This window comes from Monodon monoceros, unplaced genomic scaffold (genome assembly GCF_005190385.1).
Source record: "Monodon monoceros isolate NGI ecotype Baffin Bay Population unplaced genomic scaffold, NGI_Narwhal_1 Super_Scaffold_21, whole genome shotgun sequence".
Taxonomy (NCBI): Eukaryota; Metazoa; Chordata; class Mammalia; order Artiodactyla; family Monodontidae; genus Monodon; species Monodon monoceros.
The window spans coordinates 163,180,916-163,189,523 of NW_021703778.1; the positions used below are offsets into that span (position 1 = coordinate 163,180,916).

The window sequence follows — 8,608 nt, forward strand, 5'->3', positions numbered from 1 at the left end:
AAAGCCAAAGTGGTGAAAAAGCAGGGACCAGGCCTGTGCATGGGGATTTGTCTCCATGATGCCCCCCTTCTATGACATCTGTTCTCCTTCCAAGTCCTGGGAAACGTCCCTCTCAAAGCCATCAGTAACCTCCATGCCAAACATTAGCGACATTCCTTTAGTCCTCTGTGGCACTTAGAAAACACAGCTATTGACTAACCATATTAAGCAATGCCACCCACAGCCCACCCCTGGCAGCCCCAGGAGCCCCAGTGACATCCACCCTCTGGGGTCATGGGGAAAGAGGCCCCTGGTGGCCTCTCGGGTCCTAAATTGCTTTTCCTGGCACAGTCCTGCCCTCTGCGCTCTGTCAGAGGCCTGCAAAGGGACCTCACTTTACAAGAACCCAAGATTTAAAAGGAAAAGTACAAACAAGCTCACAACCCACGTGTCTCAGCAGTTGACGCTTTCCCAGGCCAACCTTGGGTCTAGAACATGAGTCCATCTACAGCAGCGAGTCTCAAACACCGCTTCCAAGCACACGTCGATTGCAGAAAGAGAAGCATACACACGACCCAAGAGCTGTGTGCTTCTTCAACTCCAACGAGCACACATCACCTGGATCTTGTTCAAGTGCATGTTCTGATTCACTGGGCCTGGGGCAGGGCCTGAGACCCTGCATTTCCAGCCAGCGATGCTGTTGCTGCTGGTCAACATGCCACTCTGACAAGACACTAGAAACTGTAATGAAACACAGACAGCTGTACTTAGAATCGCTGAAGAGATTTTAACAATAAATACCTCTGTCTGCGCCCTACCCCAGACCAATGGATCAGAATTCTTGATGAGGGGAAGGGAACATGGAGAGAGAGTGAGACTCAAAAATAAATGAGTGGCACCTAGCACAGACCATGGTGATAATGTACAGTGAAACGAAGAGTATAATTTTAAAACCCTGTTCCTCTAAGACCAACATAAAGAAATCCAAGAAATTAGAGTCTGAGAGAGAGAGAGAGAGAGAGAGAGAGAAGAGAGAGAGAGAAAAGAGAGAGAGAGAGAGAGAGGGGAGAGAGAGAGAGAGAGAGGAGAGAGAGAGAGAGAGGAGAGAGAGAGAGAAGAGTCTTCCCCAAGATATTTGGATGCACGCGGGGATTGAACACTATACCAAGATACAGAAAGAAATGAATCACAAAATTATCATCATCATTTATAACCAGGTACCCAATATTCTTTACAGTTTAAAAGAATAATAGCTACTATGCATACATTTATAAGTCTCCTTATATATGTATATATACAGTGCGCGTGCAGGATCACTGTCAGTCCTCGTAACAGCCCTACGCTGGGTTCACACTTATTTCCTCCCATTTTACACCCGAGGAAGCTGAGGGGCAGGGAGATTAAGGAATTGCCCCAAGGTCGGTGTGACTGGTGAGGCTGGAGCTGAACTTGGCCTCATGCTGTAAACCCACCACTGGTTTTTGTACAGCCCATGAGCTGGGAATGGTTCTTCCATTTTTAAATGGTTGGGGAAAAAAGTCCAAAGAAGAAGAATTCATGTCATGTGAAAATTACACGAAATTCAGATTTCTGTGTGTACAAATCAAGGTTTATTGGCACGCAGCCACACCCATTCTTTTCTGTCTTGTCCATGGCTGCTTTCCTGTAGCAACGGAGTTGAATGATTGTGACAGAGACCGTATGGCCAGCAAAGCTGAAAATGTTTACATCTGGCCTTTTCCAGAAAAGCTTTGCTGACCTCTGCTCTGAATGGTTACCCCGTTTATAAATTCTCCGCTTTTCTTTTTTTATACTTAAATGAGCGCTGTTTTTATCCTAAAACTACTAAATTCGAGCATGTATAAAGTAGCTTTTATAGGGTCATATAAACAATAAACTAATTGTCTGAGATTTCTGGAGGATGAATTCAAGCCCATGAATACAAACGTATTCAGTGTTCAGGTGTGTGAGGCCATAAAAACATTTACAACAAAAGGAAATCTTAACCTTTCTCATATATGGGTATGTAGCAACTGGAGGCTAGACCAGGCCTGGAAGAGGCTAGACCAGGCCTGGAAGAGGCTAGACCAGGCCTGGAAGAGGTAAGCAGCTGACTAAGAAAATCAAAATGACAAACTAAAGAGGGTGAAGTACCCACCAAGTTATTTCCATGTGTTTGTAGGATATATGAAACATTCATTTAGCAAATATCTCTTGAGGCCAATTACATACTCTGGGGAGTCAGAAGAAAGAAACACAGAATTTGGCTTCAAGAAGCTCATGATCTAGTAGGAAAATCAGGCGAGCATGTACAGAGCTGTATGAGACCATGAGAAGTGGATATCCTGGCAGGCATCCTGGAGGAGGTGAGTCTAGAATGGTGAATTAGCAGGTACTACATAGAAGTGTGGCTGTAAGACTCTCAAGGGCAGGCTTTGTGTGTTTCTCAGCTCCGTATTCCAACTGCTCTGTTGCAGGGCTGTGCCTGGTACCTGAGAGGCATTTCTTAAATATTTTTAATTCATCAGAAGGTAGGGAAGGAAGATGAGAGAATCACAGTGTAGGCCTCTGGGAGATAACCTTGGGTAGATTCTGGATTCTGCCTGGCTACCTGGGAAGATGGGGAGGATCATGGAAGACTTTTCAGCTTTGTTTTGTTTTGTTTTAATGATAAAATGAATATACATTTATTAAAGGACATTTGGAAAAAGGAAACTATGGAAGAAAAAATTACCTAACAATCAGGATTAGCATTTATTTCCTTCCAGTGTCTTTTCTCTCAACAGGTAACAAGTTTTTATTTTAATTTCGTGTCCTGCTTTTGCCTCTCTCATCGTCAGACTTTAAGCATCCTCTATGTTGTAACAGCCTTAAGAATCATTGGTTTTAACGACTGCCTAGTTGTCTGGTGACTAGACCATCAACTCACGTAACTAATCCCCTGATATTGGACCTGAGCTATTCTCTGGTTTTCAATCTTATTGTGAGGATTCAGCAATTCTCTTACGTACAGCACTGCCATGAACGTGTTAGCAATTATTATAGATAGTTCTGGATGAATGTCTTTATCCCTGAAGCTTACTTATGATTTTGTCCTTGGAAATGAGGGGAATAATGGGTTCAAACTCCTTCAGTATCAAAAAGTCAAAACTATTTCCCAAAGGCTGCAACTGACTTCAAACTTCCTGGGCAGCTTTTAAAATGGTAATACCTACTCAGAAGCAGCCTTCTCAGTTTTTCAGCTGTTTTTTAGTGCAAAGGGGCTGAGTTTTCATATGTAAATGACATCAGGTACTAAGTCTCTGAGTTACCTGCACGAAGTCCTTCTTTGACAGGTGCTGACTCCCTTTTAAGACACCAGTCAGACCCCAGTTGTTTACCGTATTTACGTGCAGCCCCCAAATGTGGCCGGATCAAGCAAATAAAACTATTGGAAGTCAGTTACACTGGAATCTCGGATAAACAATGAATAATTTTTTGGTATAAGTATGTCCCAAATGGGCTGTGAGGTACACTTATACTTTAAAAAAGGATTTGTTGTTGAGATTCAAATGTAACTAGGCCTCCTGTATTTTACCCAGGTGTATCTAACCCTATCCATGAAGAGCCCATCCAACATTTGAAGCCCTCTCATTGTGAATGTGACCTTCATCTGCCCCCTGGGGTTAGTTCCTTCTATTCTCCTGGGAGTGGGACTATCCATGTTGATTGGATGCCAAGGGTCCTCTCCCTGATGCCGGATTAAGAAAGCTGGGCATGTCCTAGAGGAGCTGGCTTTGTTTGTTTTGTTGGGTAAAGATTTTGCCTGCTTATATTAGTGGGTAAATGTTTGTTTTCTTTTGAGAGAGCCAGAAATATCCAGGCAGGCCTGGCCCCAGAAGGCTTGATGGAATAGGTCAGAGCAGCTTCTTCCTTGGTGTCCTTGAGGAAAGTCCCTTATGGATTTTCAAGGCCAGTGGAAAGAGAAAAGAGCATCTTAGCCTTAAGAAGCAGACAGTTGGGGGCTGAGGGGTGGGGGGTGTTCAAGCTTAAAGAGACATCAGGGACCATCTCCCCAACGTTTTGGTGTGAAAGGACTCTAAAAGCCTGCTGGAAGCTGAGGTCACCCTGAGGAGTCCTTCTCTTCCAACTTCTGCAGTGTGAGCACTGACCTCCCTCCTGGACTCTGACCCCTGGTCAGGAGTACCAGGCATCGTTGGGGCACACAACAAGACTCTCTGTCCTCTGATTGCCCTTCAGGGAGGAGCAGAGAGTCATCCCACCCTTACCCACTGGCTGGTCTTCTATCTCCAGGCCAGAATGGCCCCATTTCCTCCAGGTGGCTGTTCTCTTCTGAGCCTGCTCCAGGCTCACCTGAGCCCACCTAGGTCTGCCTGGCTGCCTTAAGGCAGAGTCAAAATCTCTTCCCTTGAGATAGATATGTCTGTTTACGTGGCCTCGTATCAAATTAGCTTTTTGGACTGGTTCTACCACACTGCCCTTCATAGATAAGGAGGCTGAGGCCAAGTACCCAGCCCAAAGTCGCACAGCAAACGGGTGGCGGAACAACACCTTGAACCCGGGTCTCTGGCTCCTAAGCTGGACTTCTTTCTGCGGTCACACACAGTCCTGCCCAGAGTCTATCAGGAGGGGTATATAGCCTGGAGGCTCTGCGTGTGGCTGGTGAGTGCCTGGTATTCAAAACCCAGGCCTTACGCCTGGTGGATACATGACATTGAGAACCTTTCCCAGCCTCTCTACTGAGATGATTCTGCACACACTTTAATGTTGAGTTCTAGGGATGGAAATTAGGGTGATCTTGGACACCACTCATGTATCCACTCCCTCACTGAGCGCCCTCCATGTGCCAGGTGTTGTTCTGGGCACTGGAGATGTGGCATCGAAAGAAACAAAGCCCTGCCCTCCTGCAGCTCACATTCTGGTCTCAGACACAAGCAACACAAACAAAAAATGTAGACCACTGTACAAGGTCAAGGAGCGGTGTGTGCGGAGAGGAAAAATCAAAACGGGGGCCCACCTCTGGTCTCACCCTGGACTCTTGTGCCAACTAGCGGACACTTTGACAATTTCCAGGGCTTTTTCTGCTTGTCACAATAGGGGCGGGCAGGTGCATACCAGGTGTTTAGCTGGCTGGTGCAGGCACACCAGACATCCTGCAATGCACAAGACACATGAAGCAATGAGGGGCTGAAAACTGACCTCCTCCGTGACACTCTGGAATATCCCAGCAGACATCTATGTAGGTGAAAAATCTGCTTATAATTATATGAACCTAGAACCTAACTTGGTTTTATAAATAAGCAGCAAGTATTTTGTACACAGATTTTTCACATACTGCACCTTCAGGAATTCAAGAACTATGTACACAGAAGGAAGGTTACACTACGTTTTGTTTGGGATTCCACAAAGAGTTGTTCACTGTTTTAAGAAATCACATCTCTGTGGAATCTGAGTCAACACGTTGTATCTTTGTGGCTGTCACATTTATAAGAACTCTAGGTATAAGTGCAGAGAGCTGCCAGAACATCTATTTGTTAAAATACATATTAAATATTCATTTCCTTTTATTTTTCCCTTAAATTATTGTACATTCTATTGATTTTTTTTTTAAAGTATGTGCTTAGGACTTCCCTGGTGGCGCAGTGGTTGAGAGTCCGCCTGCCAATGCAGGGGACACGGGTTCGTGCCCCGTTCCGGGAAGATCCCACATGCCGCAGAGCGGCTGGGCCCGTGAGCCATGGCCACTGAGCCTGCGCGTCCGGAGCCTGTGCTCCGCAACAGGAGAGGCCACAACAGTGAGAGGCCCGCGTACCAAAAAAAAAAAAAAAAAAAAAAAAAGTATGTGCTTAGGTAGGTTTTATTTTATGCTTATGTGAATTTCTTCTATGCTTATAAAATGTGATAAAAGGGGGCAAATGTGCTAATGAGCAGGGGCCCTACAGGGGGAAGGAAGGAGCCATGAGCATATCTGGGGAAGAGTGTTCCAGGCAGAAGCAACAGGGTCTGTGAATGGGGGCGGGGGGTTGGTGGAGAGAAGACCCATGGAAGGGAGCCTTGTCAGCCATGGCAAAGACCATGGACTCTGTCCCTGGCCCTAGGTCAGCACTGAGGATTCAGGGTTGAGCTGGCAGGACAAACATGTCCCAGGGGCCAGGACCAAGCAGGAAAGGGACATAATTTAACTCCTTCTTTTTTTTTAAAGCTCACTGTGGTTGCGTGATGGACAGTGGCTAGGAGGCTACTGCAGGGGTCCAGCCTTGACGGTGGCTTGGATTAGGGGAGGAGGCCAGGGTGGTCAGATTTGTGATGTATTTTGAAGGTAAAACCCACAGAATTTGTTGATGGAAATGTGATTGAAAAAACACACACACACAGTAGTCAAGGACTCACTCCTCAGAGAAAGGGTGAAAAAAGGAGGGAGCTGGCTAATCTATAGGGGATATTCAGCTTTCCAGTTAGGAGATTAATTTGAGAGAAGTTTTGCACTTTGAAAATACAAAGGATCTCTAAAAATGTAAAAAATTAAGCCTAATTAAAAAGCACTTGTTAGCATATGTTTAAGCTGGGCGGTAGGTCTGCGGGCTGGGGATTATTTTATTACTATGTCTTATCACTTACATATGTATGTTACATATTTTGGGGGGGGGGCACCTGTTAAATATCACACAGTGGTACTTTTTAAAAAGCTTGGCACTGACATCTGTTGTGCGCCCAGGACTCTATTTCCCGGACAAAGACAGAACTAGCCAGAGCATGGGTAGCGTCAGACCAACAGGTGGAGGTCAAGAGAACACTGAAGTGAGAGGTCAAGGGCTCAGAGCAGGATAATGGAGCCGGTGGAGCTGGACTTCAAGGGCTCAAGCTCTGGCCTTGATGTTTGTCACGTGACCTTGGGCAGGTTCACTCACTTCTCTAAGATTATATGTTTTTTTTTGGTTTTTTGTTTATTTATTTATTTATTTTTGGCTGTGTCGGGTCTTCGTTGCTGTGCGCGGGCTTTCTCTAGTTGCAGCGAGCAGGGGCTACTCTTCGTTGCAGTGTGTGGGCTTCTCATTGCAGTGGCTTCTCTTGTCGAGGAGCACGGGCTCTAGGCACGCGGGCTTCAGTAGTTGCGGCACACGGGCTCAGCAGTTGTGGTTCACAGGCGTAGCTGCTCTGCGGCACGTGTGATCTTCCCAGACCAGGGCTCGAACCCATGTCCCCTGCATTGCCAGATGGATTATTAACCACTGTGCCACCAGGGAAGTCCTCACTCACGTCTCCAAAACTCAGTATCCTCATCTGTAAAATAAGGACCATCACAGCGCCTCCCCCTAATATTACCGTGAGGACTAAAAAGAGATAATACATGCAAAGCCACCAGCACAATGCCTGGCAGGGATGCCGCTTTTGTGGTTGCTGCTGTACTTGAGGATGGGATCAGAAGACGAGAAGGGTGTTAGCTGGATGCTCTTGAAGAACAGCTACCTGGGCGCCGGGCTCCCCAGTAAGTATAGGAGTCCCCACCCAGGGCTCTTGCTGGAGAAGCATCCAGTTTTCGTGCTTCCAGCATCCTCCTTCAAAGGCGTCCTGCAGTCCAGGCCCTTTGACTAGCACCTTCTTTCTTCAAGCAGAAGGCCAATCCAATCTCAGCTTCCCCGTGGCCCAGAGTTAAGGGGGAAATGTTTTCTCCAGGTCACTTCGTTCTGTACCTATAAGCAAGCTAAACGGGAGGCCAAATTGTAACGAGGAGGCTATTTGACGAGCAGGGGGAAGTAAAGGGATTGATAATATCTTAAGATGTGCATCTGGTCTCTTCCCCCTCCCCTTGGTCAGGCTGGGGCCATGGTAGGGCCAGGCTCGAGGAGGGACCTGAGTGGTCGAGGGATTGGTACATACAGGTGGACCAAGCAAACATGGAAATAGTGTGGAGACAATGGGATCCAGTTTCTCACCATCAGAGAAGAGAGTAACGTCTGATGGAAAAGAGGGAGTGCCCGCTCGGGCAGCACATACACTAAAATTGGAACAATACAGAGATTAGCGTGGCCTCTGCGCAAGTATGGCATGCAAGTTCGTGAAGCGGTCCATAGTAAAAAAAAAAAAAAAAAAAGGCTGGGGGGACTCCCCTGATGGTCCAGTGGTTAAAACTCCACGCTTCCAATGCTGGAGGTAGGGGTTCAATCCCTGGTCGGGGAACTAAGATCCCATAAGCTGCATGGCGAAATAATTGAAGTATACAAAATGTAACATTTAACTGTGCAATACAATTATTAAAAAAAAAAAAAAAGAAAGAAAAAGAAAAGAAAAGAGGAAAAGACTAGAGTAAACCCTGAGCGTTGAATTGGAATTAGAAATGTTGGTGTAAACTCATGGTTTTTAAATGGATGTATAGGTGCAGGAATTTGTATTAGATGCATGTATTAACCTATACACACACACATATGTATATACACATGTATTTCCTACTCCTATCTGCCAGAAAGCCTGGAAGCAGTGTCAGCTCTGTATCAATAAGCATACATAGCACACAGGTCGTGGTGTTTTTCTTTTTGTTTTTTTTTGGCCTCACCACATGGTATGCGGGATCCTACTTCCCTGACCAGGGATCGAACCCTCACCCCCTGCATTGGAAGCACGGAGTCTTAAC

At 46.0% G+C, this 8,608-nt stretch overlaps 1 non-coding gene across 1 annotated transcript; it reads left to right on the forward strand.

Moving 5' to 3' along the window:
• Positions 1-7,951: 7,951 nt before the first annotated feature.
• Positions 7,952-8,055, forward strand: LOC114905290. The gene has a single exon (XR_003796143.1). It is a non-coding gene; the product is annotated as a U6 spliceosomal RNA (small nuclear RNA).
• The last annotated feature ends 553 nt before the right edge of the window (positions 8,056-8,608 follow it).